Source organism: Syzygium oleosum, unplaced genomic scaffold (genome assembly GCF_021117445.2).
Source record: "Syzygium oleosum isolate NSW1041296 unplaced genomic scaffold, Sole_v2.1 Sole_v2.56, whole genome shotgun sequence".
Lineage (NCBI taxonomy): Eukaryota > Viridiplantae > Streptophyta > Magnoliopsida > Myrtales > Myrtaceae > Syzygium > Syzygium oleosum.
Window position 1 is genome coordinate 1577 of NW_026607540.1, and position 18586 is coordinate 20162.

Below are 18586 nucleotides of genomic sequence, written 5' to 3' on the forward strand. Positions count from 1 at the left end.
GGGGCCAAGTGAAGGATTCCTTATAACCTCCTCCATAGGGTCGAAAATTAGTAGGCTACCACAGCACTTACACCAACCAGTCAACCCAATACAGCAACATATAAGCCAGATCAGGTAATAGCAATAGCCGGTCTCCTTCCCAACATAAATGCGTCCACCAGAATCACAAACTACAGACCCACCACAGAATAAAGGACACCCAATAGAGAGTACCTTCAGGAGGGGATGGCGACCTCTAAGAGGACAATCCAACAGAAAGAGCACTCGGCGTGGCTGGAGTTCTCGTAAAAGTCGCACCAAGAGGACGAACTCGGATCCGATAGCCCGGCCTACACCGAGAAAGAAGAGGAGCCCTTTGGAGGTGGAAGAGAAGAGAGTCCAGGGGACCTTGCCTCCAAAATTCAGCTCCAACCGCCACCGGAATCCGCCGGAATCAGCAAACCACCGTCGGATGAACAGTACCCGCGAGAATTCCAGGAGAGAAAATTTTCAGCTCGCGTGAGGAAATCTACACGAAACACATGCAAATCATTGACCTCTTTATCATCATTAGGGATGACACATGATATAGTCCGGAACTCTGGAGCTCAGACACATCAATAGCACACCTAGAATAACTCAAAGTTCTAAAAACTTGTAAAAAAATAAGCTAGATTACAAAATACGTTAATGAAAAAAATTAGCATAAGAAAAGTGATGCCTACACAGTTTATGCCGTAACTTATCTTAACAATCTGATAATCAATTTAAAGCATGATAAGGACTTCCAATCACAACCGCGACCCTCTATAAACACATGAACATCTGGGCAAAACTGATCTGGACAAGCATCACGCTTCCTTTCATGGTCCCTTGATGAAATTCTGTGATTGTAAAAGCAGTAAATGGCACATGCATTGTCAGTCAGATTGCACTGAATTTTGAAGACAGTTTTGGGATGCTAGATGTCCAACTACATCCTCTTACCATGAAAATGAATGCGAATCATCATCAATAATATTCACGTTGATCTCTATACTTAAAGGGCTGTCTTAATTCACTGTGATTATTAAATTTTGTAAGATCTTAAGACAAAATAATTAACTGTTTCTGACATCACACACAAACGGGAGAAAATTTTTATTATGCTAGAATCAGCACCAATGATGTCACATCCAGATTTGCACTTTACATGTAGAATACAAAGAGTCAGAAAACTATAGTTCAAAAGTAATTTTGTGATGATTTCACCTCCAGAATGGGAACTACCTTGAACTGCAAGTTTGACTTAGGTTATAGTCAAATGAAGAGATTAACTAATAGGAATAAGAACAATGAACGATATAATCAGAATAAACCAAGAATCAGGAATGAAGAGCAAGGATGTTGTCTAACTTCATCTTGAAGACCTTTATAGTGTCCGTGCTGTGATTGACTACTATCATACAAGGAAATCTATAGCTATAGGTATACTCAATCTTAGCATGAGCATCATATCCTACTGCCACTGCAAGAAACATTGCCACAGTGCCCTAATCCGTGCCATTCCCTTTTAACAGGCTATACTATAGAAGGTCACACCCTGCAGCCCACTTGTTCTATGCACAAGTAACTGCCAATCATTCAATATGCAGAAGAGTTGCATCATAACACCATACATGATGTCCATGATGTTCAGAGAAGCGAGAATCATAATCCAAAGTTCTTAACTAGTTGTGCAAAGCCATGAGAGGATTCAACAGGAAGAACCAACGCATGTACATCTAACGAGAAGCCTAAGTAACCCCTGACCTGTGATGCTTTGGAGCTGAAATCCAAATATTAGCATTCAGTATTTATCTATAATACCTTAAACAAATCATAGACTACACAATGTCTAAACGGCAAATGAATGGAAAAAGAGGGGAAAATGGCGAAGAGAAATGATATTCCAGTTACAGGGTTCTACAAAACAGAGAAGGAAACCAAATTCATTTTATAGTTGCGTAGACAAATTATTTCAAGGCCATCTTTTCTGTATGTAATGAGTTCTCAAAGCGTACTAATTATCTCAAAAGCATGAAAAAGTTATGGTCTAATCAGTCTCTTGAAATATATGCAACTGAAGAGCTAAAATTGGAGAATTGTTCGACCAAGAACCATATATGTTTAGTAATACACAATAAGGATCAAGAAGATACTTCTCTCAATGAGTCTAACCAACGGATTAGCTATAAAGATACTGCACTTTGTCCTTTTCCTTAACCAAGGACATGTCGTCCCATTTCTCAAATGGCAATCTGGCTAAGAATATCCAGTCTAGAGGAAATCTACATTTGATAAACAGGGTATCTGAAAATTGGCCAAAAGAAAAGACTGGGCATCTGAAACTCTAATCTTTGTTACTGCAAGAGAAACAAGAAAAAACTTGGAAACATTCAAAATCACGCAGACACTTGAAAGGGGAAACAAAGATGAAATTTCTGTGGAAGCCACCCAATATTTCTGATGATTCTGCATTTTCACCTGGCTCATCAGCTTGAAACCCAAAACAGATTCCATTTGCAAAACATGTCCACACATCATGCAAGAGATAATTTAGTAGACTAATTGACAAAGCACTTTGCAAAAGAAGGTACCATCAAACCAACAAAAACAAGTTCGCCAATAAAGGAATATGCTTAACTTAGGAAGTTTACATTTCGGTCCCAAGAATATCAATTTTAAGAAATGTTTGTACTCCAGGAAACAGGTTCTCAGGCAAGCAAATTGTGTCTGGAGTGTACCATTTAATTTATTTGACCGTAACTAGGCTCTACAACTTGGCATACTTCTTGTGTCAGATTTAAAAGAGGTGTGTTTGGGGTAGCTATGGCTTACACCTAATGTCCTTGGAGAACAAACAACACGCTGGGCAAGTTCCCTCAGAGAGTTATTGGCACCAGTGATCTGATTGAGAGAAGATTTGCGGATGACTTGTATACTAATACTGGCTAGGATGGGTTTCAATCAGCTACATCTTCAAAACATTGCATATGAACCATGAAATGAGCCAGTTCATTTATCCCACAATACTTTTGACTTATAATCAGATTATTAAGAGCAGCATAAGTATCAATTTCTAGCTCTAAAAGTCAGAGTCTTCATGGCTTTCACACACACCTCCCCCCCCCCCCCGGCGCGGAACTTGAGCTTCTTCTTTCAAAACTAATAATTCAAACAAAAAGACATTGTCTGTACTGCTCAAATCACAACGAGACAGATCCTATTTCACTACATTTTAACTTTTAAGTCAACAAAGTTCGAGCAAAAATTGATGAGTTCTGGACAAGCTTAGGAAACATGAAATGTTAGATCATGGCAGCATCAGACAGATGAAAAATCATATGGGAAACCCACGCCATACACCACAATTTAGTAAGCACATGCCCTCATGTATGCAAGAAGAGACAATTGAAACTAATAAACAAGAAAAGAGATTTCTTTAACGAGTACACTGCCCATGGCATATCAAAAACCATTATTTCCTCATAGTTAAATCATATTTCTTTGAAGATGCTATATTTTCCATTTTAAACTTGATAACATTAAAGACATCAAAGAATCTCGCTGCAGTGAAAAATTAGTTCCATAGACCTCCATTTATTTTCATGGTTATATGTAGCAAAATTCAAAGTGCGACAACAAACAGAATTACAACGAAACCACACCCATCAGTAATCAACATAAGAATACATAAACCTCCAGTAAGCTTTAGTTGTCAATTGTCATATGTCACAATTTCAAAGAGGAGCTAAAGAGATATGGAATCAGCAACAAAAGCAAGTTCAGAAACTGACCTAATGCATGCCTCGAAGCTACTCGAATGCATCGACAGTATTGAGCCACAGCCTCCAAATTTATCATTTGCACAGCCATAATATACTTCCTTTATACCTAAAAATGGCTAAGAGTCATCTAATCATTTATGAATAATCAAATTTTATGAAAGTTTAGTTCTATTTCGGTATGATCAACAGATGTACCAATGATCGATAATGCTGCTGCACACATTATGCATAGTTCACATGTCACATAAGAGAGCATGCTGAAAACTTCTCTGCAACTTCTGCCAACGAAAATCCAGTCCTCTGCCACTGTTAAAAGAGAACATCAAGAGCTTCCATTTCCGCATGTCTTGTTGCCTAGGAATGCGCAAGGAGAAAAGTAAAGAAAGCATATCAAACTTAGGAGCTTTATCAGAGAGAAAGTTGCGCTTAGAGTAGTTTCAACATAAATTTAGGAAATGCATTTCAGGAAAAATATTTTCTCCTTCACGTTTATTTATTTTTTACTCTTGATTAACATTTGAGTCCAAATCTATTTCCTCTTAAAATCGCCCCGTATCTGCTCCATGTTGACTATATTTGTAAGGCTTGATCGTGTTCATCCTTTGTTCAGCAGACTAAGTGAGGGAGATTAGAGTGCATAGATTGGATCCTAGGAACAGGATTTTCGTCAAAGCCAACAGCATTAGATCATGAATCCTATTGGAAGAATCGCTGTCTTTAAGACAGAATCATCAATACACCTTACCCGGAAATTTCATATCTTTCTTCAAATACCCACAACCCTGAGCGAGTCTACGAGAGGATCTTATGCATGAAGCATGGACAACTCTCTTTGCTCCTCACTATTAGGTATCCGATCTAATTTCTAGTACTCAAGCATTACATTCTTTAAATTTTATGTGAAATTGCAGTTATCCTCCCTATACTTGAGATTTTGCAAAGTCTCTTAAATCGCTTCCCAAAACTTTAGAATTTTGCATCTCTCACTACACCATTTTAATCAAGAGATGTGAAGCCACCATAACAACTCACTGCATGTGATTTAAAGCAATAAATACGTATCCAGAATAATCTATAAAATTATAATCTGTTTAGGCAATCAAGTACTCATTAACATATTCAAGCATGCAATAGAGCACAATCTATGAGCACTCAACATTCTGGTTCAGCAGCTTGCTACAGCTTTATTTCTATTAAATAAATAAATAAATATCATTCCTCTATTCTTTCTCTCTCTCCTCATTAAAGCTTTTTCTTTGACCGTTCTTGGTCCAAAATTCAGACAGAGCACAATGGCAAATGAGAAACGTCAAGCATTGTATGTTTGTTAGCTGTAGTCATATTTTATGAAAGAATAATGGGAACAAGACCATTTACAGCCTAATAATGCACAGAAAATTGCACTTTTTAACAGATTTGTTCTGATATACTATTTTATCATATATTAAAGAAATATTTAAGTCAGAAATAAAAAAAAGATCAACAATAATGAGTGGATAATGTGAGGGTATCAATTCAGAACAACAACAAAGTGCTGTTGGCCAAAAATTATAGAAAGGGGTGGAGAAGCAATGGTAGACATACATTCCGTGTCTCATTAGTCCCGTTTCTTCCTGTCGCAATAAGGTACCCTTCCTCAACAATCACACAGCTGTTCAATCAAATTATAATACAAATAAAGTACAATGTGAAATCATTTACTAATTAAGACTGAAAATACTAATCGTCTTACTTATAAAATATAGTAACACTGAAATGCACTTGGTTGCTGAAATCAGTTTCTTACCCAACTGGGACTTCAAGGCTATCCAAGGCAAGCTTTGCCTTATATAAGAAAAGGAGAAAAAAAATAAGCGCATAAGAGTCAGAATTCCTCTCATACGTGCATACAGGCAATTTAAGGGGAAATCAGAATCAAGTTGCCAGCAGTAGAACTATTTTAGTATCAATATGCAGCTCCTAATTGAATGAATCCATGTCTCATAGCTATATGATCAAGATCTTGCAGGTCCTGTATAATACACTGGTCACAAACTTCCAAATAATGATTATGAATACATACTAATCCTGTAATTCAGATGCAAATCCCACTAACACTTAAACTGATATGGCTCTAACAACTCTAAAGCAAAAAAGCCACTAATTTAAGAAACTACATGTTGCTCATTCCAGTATGTCTTATTATTGGTACCTCGGAAGTTTATCTTTCATTAATCAGGTTTACTCAAACATTCAAGAAGCATCCAGGAGTTTTAGCTTCTCAGTCAATTTCCTTCATAAAGCTATGGCACATAAAAAATAAAAAGAGAATCCTAAGCTGTTACGAAGGATTCAGAAATCAGAATCGACTATCAGCTTCTTGTGCTTTTGACTCTATTCCACTGAATAACTTAAGTAAACGCCGTGTTTCTTGTGATTTGTTTCTTTTTCATATCCGTAGTCCACAGGGCGAAAGAAAATAACCACCTAACGAGTTATCCATGGGCACAACCGATGTTCATATTACTCTCAAGCTCCAAGTATTACTTTTCAATTCTCCCTAGTTGCCAAAGTAAACAAGCAGTAAAAGGACTCTGACTACCAAGCAACCTTTCCTGGTGACTGCCATCTCACTTCTTCATTCCTTATGGTTTTGCCTATTCAAGCACCTCATAAAACTTAGTGACAGAGTCCTATCCCAGTGATCGAAGTTCCTCACAATTCAATAAGCACCCAAACCCTCTCTCTCTCTCTCTCTCTCTCTCTCTCTCTCTCTCTCTCTCTCTCTCTCTCTATAGATGGTTGTCCACTCCATTGCCTGGTTTCGGGTACGGGAATTACCAACCTATAGCACCCGGATTGGCTCAGTACTTCGCCTGAAAAGGGGATTGAACAAACCCATGTACACCCTACTTCCCATTGTTTCACTCACCCTTGCTTGTTTTTCCATTAAACCTAGACTTCACCTACTTCTTTGAACAAAGTGCTACCTATCAAAAGAAAGAAAGAAAAGCTATGCCTTCTAAGGATTGTTGCTGATTTCGCAGCGCGTAACGTCGATTGCCAACGAATTCACTACCAAGCATCCACAGACTAAACTTACTAAGAAACACTCAATCAACGTCTCTCGAAACAAATTCGACGATACATTCTTCAAGTTCCCACGCAATTGTAGCACCGAACGAATCGAATTCAAAATCCATCACAAGTATTACAAATAAACTTAACACACTTCGGATGTGCCAGACGTTGCCTGATCCATCGCAAGCTGCATGAAGCCCAGAACGAACCTCAGGAGAGAATCGCTCACCAGAAGCTACGTCATCGGTTTCCATGGCTTCGGACGGCGGCGGTAGTCCGTTGCTCCCTCGGCGGCCTTGAGGATATCGTATCTCGTAGATGTACTTATCGTTTCTGCCGGTAGATAGAGATGATCCATTAACCGACAACGCAGATCCCCGGACGCGTCGGTGGAGTTGGCAGGCCACCTATGGCGGAGAAAAGAGGATCTAGCAGAAAAAAAAGCCAAAAAAAAACCAAAACTATCCCCGCACGCGTTTACCCTAAACTCTTTTTTGCGATATAAAAAATCTCAAATTATATTCACGATAACATTTTTACCCCAAACTTATTCTTGTAACATAAAAAGCCCTAAACTTATATTTATGTGATACATTTATCCTCCGTCAAAGTTCCGTTAGATGATTTTTCAGCTAAAATAACATCATTTTTTTTTTACTTAAATCACGTGGGCACCATGTTAGCATTGTTTACTTTTTAGCATCCATGTAGGCAAATTTGTAATGGTTCACATTAACTGAACTTTTATGGAGGGTAAATGTGTCATACAAATATAAGTTTGGGATTTTTAGTATCTCGAAAAAAAAATATAGGGAAAATGTGTTACGGTGGGCATAGTTTAGAATTCTTGGTTGCCTTTGCTGAAAAAGAAAACAAAATATATATAATACTTGGGTATAATACCCAAAGAAAGCCTAAGAGGAGAAGACCTGCTGATTTCTCTTTAATTCTATTTCACTTTGTTCCTTAGCACTTCTCATACAATCTTCCAAGTATTTTTGTAGATCTGCTTCGCTGGAACTATCTTCGTGCATAAGTGAAATCTCGGCTTTTAAATTTGTTGATTCATAGAATAAAGCTGGATCCATTAGCTTATTATCTCGGAGAATAGCCTTTAAATCGTCCTCTAGTGACTTGCATATTATTCGAAATCCCCACTTTTTCACATTTTTACCCGAGAGTCTTATGCTAAATTGTGCGTAACTCCCATCAATTTGACCAAAATCAACTTCTTGCCACAGCTCAAATGATTCAAAATACTCAAGCCAGATATGATCCGATTCCGACCCAAAGCGTTCGAAATATGGTACAAGGCAACTCTGAGGAACACCATTAACATGTAGTCGAAGAACAAAAGGGCAATCTTCAGTCCGTTCACCATTACCGAGAGCGAGATAAAGAGCAAATCCAAAAAACTTGTCATACAAGTCCTCTGAAACCATAAAAGATACGGAATCCTCTTCAACAGGGAGAACCCACTCTGGCATCTCTCCTCCTGGGAGAGTAATTAGGTAACCAGGGTAATTACGAAACTTCTGTTATAAAGATAGAGCATTAGAAAGTACCGAGTTTGTTATCCGTTTCCAAATAGAAAATTCAATTTGAGTTAGTAATTCTAAAGAATTCCACTTTAAACCGGAGGTGAATAAGTGAGTATAGATCCAATAATCCTTGCTTGCATTAACGTACAAGTCTCATGTGATAGAAATCATTCCCAAAAGCACAGTAGCCACCTACACTGATTATTCAAGCCAATGACATATGCAACATTTTCCTTGTTATTGGTATTGCTAGTATCCAATCAATGCCAAATACTGATTATTTACACCAAGATATAGACTATATGGTGCAAAATTTTTCTTTCTTAGTTTAACTTTTGTAATGTTTGGTTTTGATTTTATACCATCCTCATGATAGCTGATTTAAAGAGAGCAATTTGAAATTATGTTTTACCATGTGATCTAGCCATATCAATTAATGCCCATCTAAAAACGATTAATTAATGAAGTTTTTCTTGGCTACATAATAAGTAAATTTCTTATGTAAATTACCTTTTATATATGGTAATTTGCTATGTAAGTTAATTATGCCGCTGTGTTTTCTAACTTTATTTCATTTTTAGTTAATAGTTAATGGTAAAAAAAAAGTAGTAAATGACAAAGTTTGTGTATAACTTCATAAATGAATTTTTCAAGTTCTAGTCCTAGAGAACATTTAACTAACACCCTTTCATATTTCCTTTAACGAAATATAGGTTGATGGAGGAAAATGGAGCCAATGATTGTTCAACACATGATATATCCATAGCACACTACTCTATCCAACTTTGCATTACTGTATCGATATGTCTATAAGCCTTAAGAGGTTTCACAAGTAGTAAACATTTTTATCCTCCTTGATCAACGCCTGAGTTCAAATCACCACATTGGCACATTTTCTCTGTGCTACTCCCAGTAACATAAACCTGCATGTCCTCAGTAATTACCCCATGTTGGTGGGTTCGCCCAGAGGGGGGACTATCTCATCTAGTGGAGATTAGTTGGGTACTCAAAAAATTATGGGCTATCACATTGATATAAAGAAAAAACTCTTACATTATTTTGATAATTTCTTTTGTGAGAACACGCATTGATATAAACAGTTTGACCTCACTTTATATTTGTTTGCTTTTCTTAAGGCTCCACTTGCATTTTTGCTATTGCCATATACAAGCACACACTGGATCCAGCATATACTCCACATCGGTTTATGAGAGAGAGAGAGAGAGAGTCTAACCTGGTCAAGTGGGGAAGTATTAGCCATGGTCAACTTTCTACGGACAAGATGGCGAAATGAAGTTAAATCTCCAAATTTTTGCAGAGATTCGCAATCATCCGCCTGAAAAGAAATCAAAAGTGGTGGAAGCTCGGGAATCTCTCGTAATTGATGGCATTTTCTAACATTCAGCTGGCACAAATGATCACGCTTAGTGATGGATGTAGGAAGACTAGTAAAATTGTTCCTTTGCAGATATAAACTTTCCAAGACGGGAAAACAGGAAAGATTCTCAAGAAACTCTACTTTGGACAAATTACATCCTGAGAGGTCTAAACTGTATAACTTTGGAAGTCCAGTCTTCATGCACGGATCAGCTGAGTCCTCATACTTTGGAAACCCAATTAAATTGGTGCAAGAGTTAACTTCCAAGCAATGAAGGTTTTGTAGTTTATAAATGCTAGATGGAACATGTTCCAGGTTCTTGCAATTTTGTATGTACATTTGGTTCAAAGAGACAAGATTTTCTATTGATGTAGGAAGCTCTTTAATAGCGGTCATTTGTAAATAAAGCTCTCCCAAGCCTTTGAGTTTATGTGGAATATCAGGGAATCTTTCAAATTTTGTGCATTTTTCAAGATGGAGACGTCGGAGATTTTTTGACTTCAGCTCATTTGGAAAAACACTAAGTTCAAGGCACTCCCTTAAATCCAACACCTGTAACTTGTCATGATATGCTTGGACTCATGGGCTTCTACCAAGCTTTTGCAGTTATGCATATACAATTCCTCGAGATTTGGAGTAAACGAGAGGTCAGTCATGCGAACCAACGACTCGCAGTAACTGAAATTCATGTACTTCAAATTTTGGAAGCCCTGCAAAAACAGCGAAACCAGCTTTGATAAACATTCTGAAAGGGAAAAAGGGGTGTTTGTATGATGATGTTCCTTCCTTACATTTAAACCGTGGAATTCCCGTTTGAGGATAGGTTGCTACTGAGGCATATCAGGTGTTGGTATTTCAAGAGATTATTATATTTTACGCCATCAATCGTAAATTTTGAGCAATTTGTTTATTTAACGTAGAGGTGATATGTTGCAAAGTCCACAAATAGGCCTATGCTAGCTATTGTACGTAGACGGGGAAGTCAAACTCGTGAAATGATGGTAATTTAATATTGGATATCATTCGCGTTGTCCATGATTTTATATGTTGATCATTAATAATATCATAATTTATTTGTAGGGGCTTAGCTTGATTGAGGGTTGTAAAATTGCCTCCACAACACATGGGGGAGATTGGGTTTATCAGGGGAAAGAACACGTCACAATTACATATCCTCAACTGTTATATAATCTATATTGACCGGGTGAACACTGAATATGCCCTTATTACATATCCTTAGGCCACAGCACTCTTCATGTGGAAGGAAGCAAGGAGCTTCGGTACATCAGACAACACGGAACCTACTATTCAGGTTTCTGAGTGAATTTCTTAATTTATTAATTAACTTTTCATTCAAAGTTACTATGAAGTGATTTTGTGAGTATTAAATATCGCATTGAGAAATTACTAAACACTTAGAAACTTTACTAGTAATTATACATGCATACTTACATATATATGTACATTTTAGTAACTCAGAGTTAACTCTTATCATTTGACATTTTGGATATTATTTGAAAGAATTGAATAATATATAGACACACCATATAAAAAAAGGTCACAAGTAAAATTGGGGTAACAATTATTAGAAAAGATTAGAATAAGTATCATTAAAAATCCCAAATCGACATGCAGATTTACCCCTTATTAATTTTCGTCTTACGAAAATCCTACACTGGTACGATTATGATACATTTATCAAAATCTAATTTTCGTTTAATAAAACATCCCATACCGGTACTCCTCACCCAAATCTACTCTCTATTTGTAGATGAAAATTAGTTTGGGATAAAATGGTACCGCGTGTCATGCATGTGGCAATCCCAAAATCTAAGTGAAGGGTCATTTGGCGAATATGCGAATGTGTGGCATGTGACAAAACTATACCACATATCATGCCATGTGACAATCATAGAAGCATAGGAAAGTGCCACATTGTGAGTGTGGCTGTGGGCCACGTAACAAAACGATGAAGCGTGTCAAGTCATGTGACAATCATAGAAGCAAAATGAAGTGTCACGTGGTGAGCACAAGAGTGAACACTTTGTCTGATTCCGGCTCTAACTATATATAATAGATGAAGGTCAAGAATATATGTTTTATCACAAAAGAATTTCCCAAAAATCAATAAAATTTAAAATTTGTTGAAGTTTATCAAAGACAATGAAACCAACTTTGAAAAACATTGGAAAGAAAATACAAATTTCATATATTGAATTCAAAAGGGCTAATGTAGGTAAATGCTCACCTTAAATTGATTTGGCACTACTGTGATACTGCAATTGCTCATATCAAGTCCCACTAATTTCTTTCTACCAGAGGAAAATTTTGGAATCTGAGGAGCACATCCATTCCATCGAAACCATCTTAGCTCATTAGGAAGACATATAGGACCTTGGAAAGAATTATGCACATTTCGCAAAATGAGCAATCTCAACCTTCTCATTTTTGTAAAATCATCAGGAAAAATACATATTTCTGTTGGCTCAAGTGGCTCCACCACTATGGCTTTTACAACACAATCTTCCTGTATAAAGAAGACTATTTGGGTTATGCAAGTTCAGTAATTAGAGTAAAATAGATAAGGAGCAGAATCTGATCATATATGCAAGTCTTACCATGTCACTTGACAGAACATCGACAACGTCATCATACAGCCATAGTCTGCTGCGTTTCCCAGGATCATCGCTTTCTTGGTTCACAATATCCATACCCATCAATTGAATCAATTCATGCATTTGTATGTTCTGGCACTCAATTCTTATCAAGGACCTCTCTATGAGAATTTGTAACCCTATCACTGCCTTAAGATCGCAACTGTTGAGAACTTTCTTTACATACTCACTATCCCAAACCTTAAAGAAGCGGGCAATGTGGAGAAAGATCTCTTTCACTTTTGGCTCTAGTCCACCATAACTTATTTTGAGCACATCATTGATGCCTTTTTTAGGAGCCGTAGAAATTTCATCCTGTGCACTTTCCCATTCATATTCTCTTCTACCGCGTAAGAAGGAACCTAGCACCTCAAGTGCTAAAGGAAGACCTTTAGCATGATTTAGAACGCTATCCACTAGATCTGTCCTGATTTTAAAATTTTGGTGTGTCGGAAAAGCATGCTTACTAAATAGCTCACAAGCTTCACTGTCATCCAGTTCTCTAACTTCGTACACATGATATTGATCTATCCCGAGATAAGTTAACAAATGGCTATCTCTTGTAGTAACAATGATCCTACTCCCATTACGAAGCCACTTACCTTCTCCTACTGAAGCATGTAACTGGCGCAAGTCATCCACGTCATCAAGGATAAGGAGAACTTTTTTGTGACAAAGTCTTTCTTGTATTAGATTAATACCTCTGTCAACATTGGACACTACTAATATTTCTTTCAGTGCTAATATCTCAAATAGTAATTTTTCTTGCAAAGTTACTAAATCCTTGCAATCTTTTGAAACTTCTCGAACATTTGCCAAAAAACATGAATTCCCAAATTGATTGAAAATATCATTATAAATGGCTTTGGCTAAAGTCGTCTTTCCTATGCCTCCTTGTCCCCACAATCCCACCATGAGAACATCATCATCAGACTCAAGGTTTAACATCGATTTTAACTTAACCACTCGGGAATCTATCCCAACCGGATGTGTAGCAACATGCAAAAGTGTTCGGTCTAGGTGAGTGGAGATTTCTGTCACAATTCTTTGTATAAGCTCTGACTCATCTCTGAAAAAAAAAAAAAAAGAAGTTGTGGTACCGTTTTAGCAATTTGAATAAGCAAATAACAAGCAATTACTAGCCAACGATGACAAAAGCAGTGCATCACATTTTTACATAACCACAGCCAAAACAAAATGTATTCCTACCAAGTCGAATTAGAACTCAAAAGAGCTCCAAAACAATCGAAACAAGTTCAGGGTTCAACTTTTAGTCATCCAAGTGATTCATGTTCTTTTGATTTATACAGGACGATTTAGTTATTTTTTTTTGTTGAACTGTAATATGTAATTTATTTATACGCTTAATCAAAAAAAGTTATTCAGAACATTGAACGATGGTTGAGATTTTGATTTGAAAACTATCAAATTACGCCGAAGCACGATGTCATTGCCTTACATGGCCTGTGCACATTGATTATCATGTATCAGGGGCAAAAGGACACTATAAGTGCCATAACTTGTGTACGGAGATCACTTTGGTGCCATAACTTTTTTTCGGATCACTTTGGTGCCAAGTCGGAGGAAAAACGATCACTTAAGTGTCATAAGTTTTTTTTGGATCACTTCAGTGCTAAAATTTTTGAAAAACGATCACTTAAGTGCTAAAATTTTTTAAAAACGATCATTTAAGTGCTAAATTTTTGAAAAACGATCACTTAAGTGCCAATCTCCGGTGAGCCTCTGGCGAGCCACGTCAGCTTCAAAAATTAATAAAAAAAATGCCACGTCGGATTTCCGGCGAAAAATTGTGTACAGCACCGGAGTTGGCACTTAAGTGATCGTTTTTCAAAAATTTTAGCACTTAAGTGATTGTTTTTCAAAAATTTTAGCACTAAAGTGATCCGAAAAAAACTTATGGCACCAAAGTGAACGCCGTACACAAGTTATGGCACTTGTAGTGTTCTTTTGCCATGTATCAAGTGTTGGCGAACTTTCTCTTTCCTTCCAAAGAAAAGGAATAGGTGTAGTAACACATACTTAACATTTTGTCCATTGATTGATCAAGTTTTAACATTTTATATTGTTCCAATAAGTCAGTAAAACTTTCGGGCAAAGGATCCAAAACTGGTTTTCCAAAACAAGAGTAAAAATTTTGTTCCGATTGGAAAACCACCAAACTTAAACCATAGCCATTTCCCAGGAACTGAAATTGAGGATATTACAATTTACCTGCGGCTTCCCAAGCCCAAAAATCGGAATTTCGACTAGATGTCTTCTGGTGATTTAAATTACACGTTATGATCTTTCCAATGAGATATGTTACACTTTTATTGGAGGTCGGCCCAGGGGGAAACCGAAAGAGAGAAGCAAGCTTGGAATTGGAGGATTCTAGAGAAATCAAAACTTGAAGCCCAAGTTGGAAATGAATTAGGCTTGTTCAAGAAGCCTAATTAAATGATCTTGACTTTGGAGTCCCTATCATGATGGCATGCCTTAATGGCCATGTGAGGTAAGCAATGACCTCATGCCCCAAATGACCTAAGCCATGACCTCATCCTCGGATGACACGTGCGCTTACCTCATGCTCCATGATGACACGTGCGCTTACCTCATCCAAGCTTTGGCCCCAAGTTTTGTCTCTCTATAAATAGAGAGAAGGCCATTCGGCCAAGAGAGAGAGGGAGAACCTCACCTGAAGCCCCCCCCCCCCCCTTCCTCTCCCTCACGCCATTTCCATGCCCCGAGAGCTCCGGCCAACCGGAACTAAATTGTTTTCTCTTGTTTTGGAAAACCCAGTTTCGGATCCTTTGTACCTCTTTGTTTTGTTATTTTTGGGGAGACTTTTGTGATCCGAATTTCAGAATACTTCCTTCTTGAAAGTTGTTTCAAACATCTTGAAATTTTACATACTTTAATTTCAGAATTTTTGGAGTTGATATGAGTGGTACGATGGCCTGATTTTTGGACCGTGTGAAACTGCCCAGAATGGGTATTTCGGTGATGTTCACACCGTCTTTATTTTCTACAAGCTTTTCTGGGCAGATTTTGGAAAAGTTTCCTTCATGAAAGTTGTTGAGAACTTCCTTTTCTATAACGTGTATAAATTTGGGAATTTTCCAAGAATGATTTGAATTATGGACAGAACTTACTTTGAGAAGCAAAGATTCTGTTCCGGTGAACTGTTTTTAGTCTGTCTTTGAACTACTAAAAATGGTGTTTATAGAGAGATTCAGATTTTGTGTTCTTCATGAAAAATGTTTAGTAAGATCTTGTTTATGACATATTCAATTTTGAGAATATTTTAAGTCCATTTACTATATTTTCAAGGCCTATTCCGTGAACAGTGCAAAGCTGTCCGGTTTTGTCAAATTTCAAATATTTAGCATTTTCTATATGAGGACATTGGAATTTCGACTAGATGTCTTCTGGTGATTTAAATTACACGTTATGATCTTTCCAATGAGATATGTTACACTTTTATTGGAGGTCGGTCCAGGGGGAAACCGAGAGAGAGAAGCAAGCTTGGAATTGGAGGATTCTAGAGAAATCAAAACTTGAAGCCCAAGTTGGAAATGAATTAGGCTTGTTCAAGAAGCCTAATTAAATGATCTTGACTTTGGAGTCCCTATCGTGATGGCATGCCTTAATGGCCATGTGAGGTAAGCAATGACCTCATGCCCCAAATGACCTAAGCCATGACCTCATCCTCGGATGACACGTGCGCTTACCTCATGCTCCATGATGACACGTGCGCTTACCTCATCCAAGCTTTGGCCCCAATATTTGTCTCTCTATAAATAGAGAGAAGGCCATTCGGCCAAGAGAGAGAGGGAGAACCTCACCTGAAGCCCCCCCCCCCCTTCCTCTCCCTCACGCCATTTCCATGCCCCGAGAGCTCCGGCCAACCGGAACTAAATTGTTTTCTCTTGTTTTGGAAAACCCAGTTTCGGATCCTTTGTACCTCTTTGTTTTGTTATTTTTGGGGAGACTTTTGTGATCCGAATTTCAGAATACTTCCTTCTTGAAAGTTGTTTCAAACATCTTGAAGTTTTACATACTTTAATTTCAGAATTTTTGAAGTTGATATGAGTGGTACGATGGCCTGATTTTTGGACAGTGTGAAACTGCCCAGAATGGGTATTTTTGTGATGTTCACACAGTCTTTATTTTCTACAAACTTTTCTGGGCAGATTTTGGAAACGTTTCCTTCATGAAAGTTGTTGAGAACTTCCTTTTCTATAACGTGTATAAATTTGGGAATTTTCCAAGATGATTTGAATTATGGACAGAGCTTACTTTGAGAAGCAAAGATTCTGTTCCAGTGAACTGTTTTTAGTCTGTCTTTAAACTACTAAAAATGGTGTTTACAGAGAGACTCGGATTTTGTGTTCTTCATGAAAAATGTTTAATAAGATCTTGTTTATAACATATTCAATTTTGAGAATTTTTGAAGTCCATTTACTATATTTTCAAGGCCTATTTCGTGAACAGTGCAAAGCTGTCCGGTTTTGTCAAATTTCAAAGATTTAGCATTTTCTATATGAGGACATTGGAATTTCGACTAGTCCATTTACCTCATCCAAGCTTTGGCCCCAAGTTTTGTCTCTCTATAAATAGAAAAACTTGGGGCCAAAGCTTGGATGAGGTAAGCGCACGTATCATCCAAGGATGAGGTCATGGCTTAGGTCATTTGGGGCATGAGGTCATTGCTTACCTCACATGGCCATTAAGGCATGCCATCATGATAGGGACTCCAAAGTCAAGATCATTTAATTAGGCTTCTTGAACAAGCCTAATTCATTTCCAACTTGAGCTTCAAGTTTTGATTTCTCTAGAATCCTCCAATTCCAAGCTTGCTTCTCTCTCTCGGTTTCCCCCTGGGCCAAGATCCAATAAAAGTGTAACACAGCTCATTGGAAAGATCATAATGTGTTATTTAAATTACCAGAAGACATCTAGTCGAAATTCCAATGTCCTCATATAGAAAATGCTAAATCTTTGAAATTTGACAAAACCGGACAGCTTTGCACTGTTCACGAAATAGGCCTTGAAAATATAGTAAATGGACTTCAAAAATTCTCAAAATTGAATATGTCCTAAGAAAGACCTTACTAAACATTTTTCATGCAGAACACAAAATCTGAATCTCTCTGTAAACATCATTTTTAGTAGTTCAAAGACAGACTAAAAACAGTTCACTGGAACAGAATCTTTGCTTCTCAAAGTAAGCTCTGTCCATAATTCAAATCATCTTGGAAAATTCCCAATTTTATACACGTTATAGAAAAGGAAGTTCTCAACAACTTTCATGAAGGAAACTTTTCCAAAATCTGAACAGAAAAGCTTGTAGAAAATAAAGACTGTGTGAACATCACCGAAATACCCATTCTGGGCAGTTTCACACGGTCCAAAAATCAGGCCATCGTACCACTCATATCAACTCCAAAAATTCTGAAATTAAAGTATGTGAAACTGCAAGATGTTTGGAACAACTTTCAAGAAGGAAGTATTCTGAAATTCGGATCACAAAAGTTTCCCCAAAAATAACAATACAAAGAGGTACAAAGGATCCGAAACTGGGTTTTCCAAAACAAGAGAAAACAATTTAGTTCCGATTGGAAAACCACCAAACTTAAACCATAGCCATTTCCCAGGAACTGAAATTGAGGATATTTCAATTTACCTGCGGCTTCCCAGGCCCAAAATCGGGATGTGACAATTCTCCCCCTCTAATAAAATTTCGTCCTCGAAATTTAAACGCGTACCTGGTTCCTCGAATAATGCAGGTATCAACTTTTCCTCAATTCCTCACTCTCCCAGGTGGCTTCTTTTATGCCCCGGTGACACTATAGGACCTTAACTAAGAAAATGGCCTTACCTCTCAACACTTGCTCCTTACAATCCACGATCCGCACCTGCTCCTCAGCATAGGACACTCTGCCGTCCACTTCGACCTCGTCGAAAAAAATTCAGCACGCGTGCCGGATCGGGCTCACACTTTCACAATATTAATACATGGAACACAACATGTACCTGAGCAAGTTTCGGTGGCGGCGCCAACCGATAGGCCAAATCCCTTTTCCTTCTCGAATTTCAAAAGATCCTACGTACCTGGGACTTATCTTACCTTAGTACCTTTACAGCATCCACTGTAATGTGGAC

At 37.6% G+C, this 18586-nt stretch overlaps 2 pseudogenes; both read right to left on the bottom strand.

Moving 5' to 3' along the window:
* Positions 1-634: 634 nt before the first annotated feature.
* Positions 635-7936, bottom strand: LOC115662558 (uncharacterized; annotated as a pseudogene).
* A 1749-nt stretch (positions 7937-9685) lies between these two features.
* Positions 9686-13739, bottom strand: LOC130136961 (disease resistance protein Roq1-like; annotated as a pseudogene).
* Between the last annotated feature and the right edge of the window lie 4847 nt (positions 13740-18586).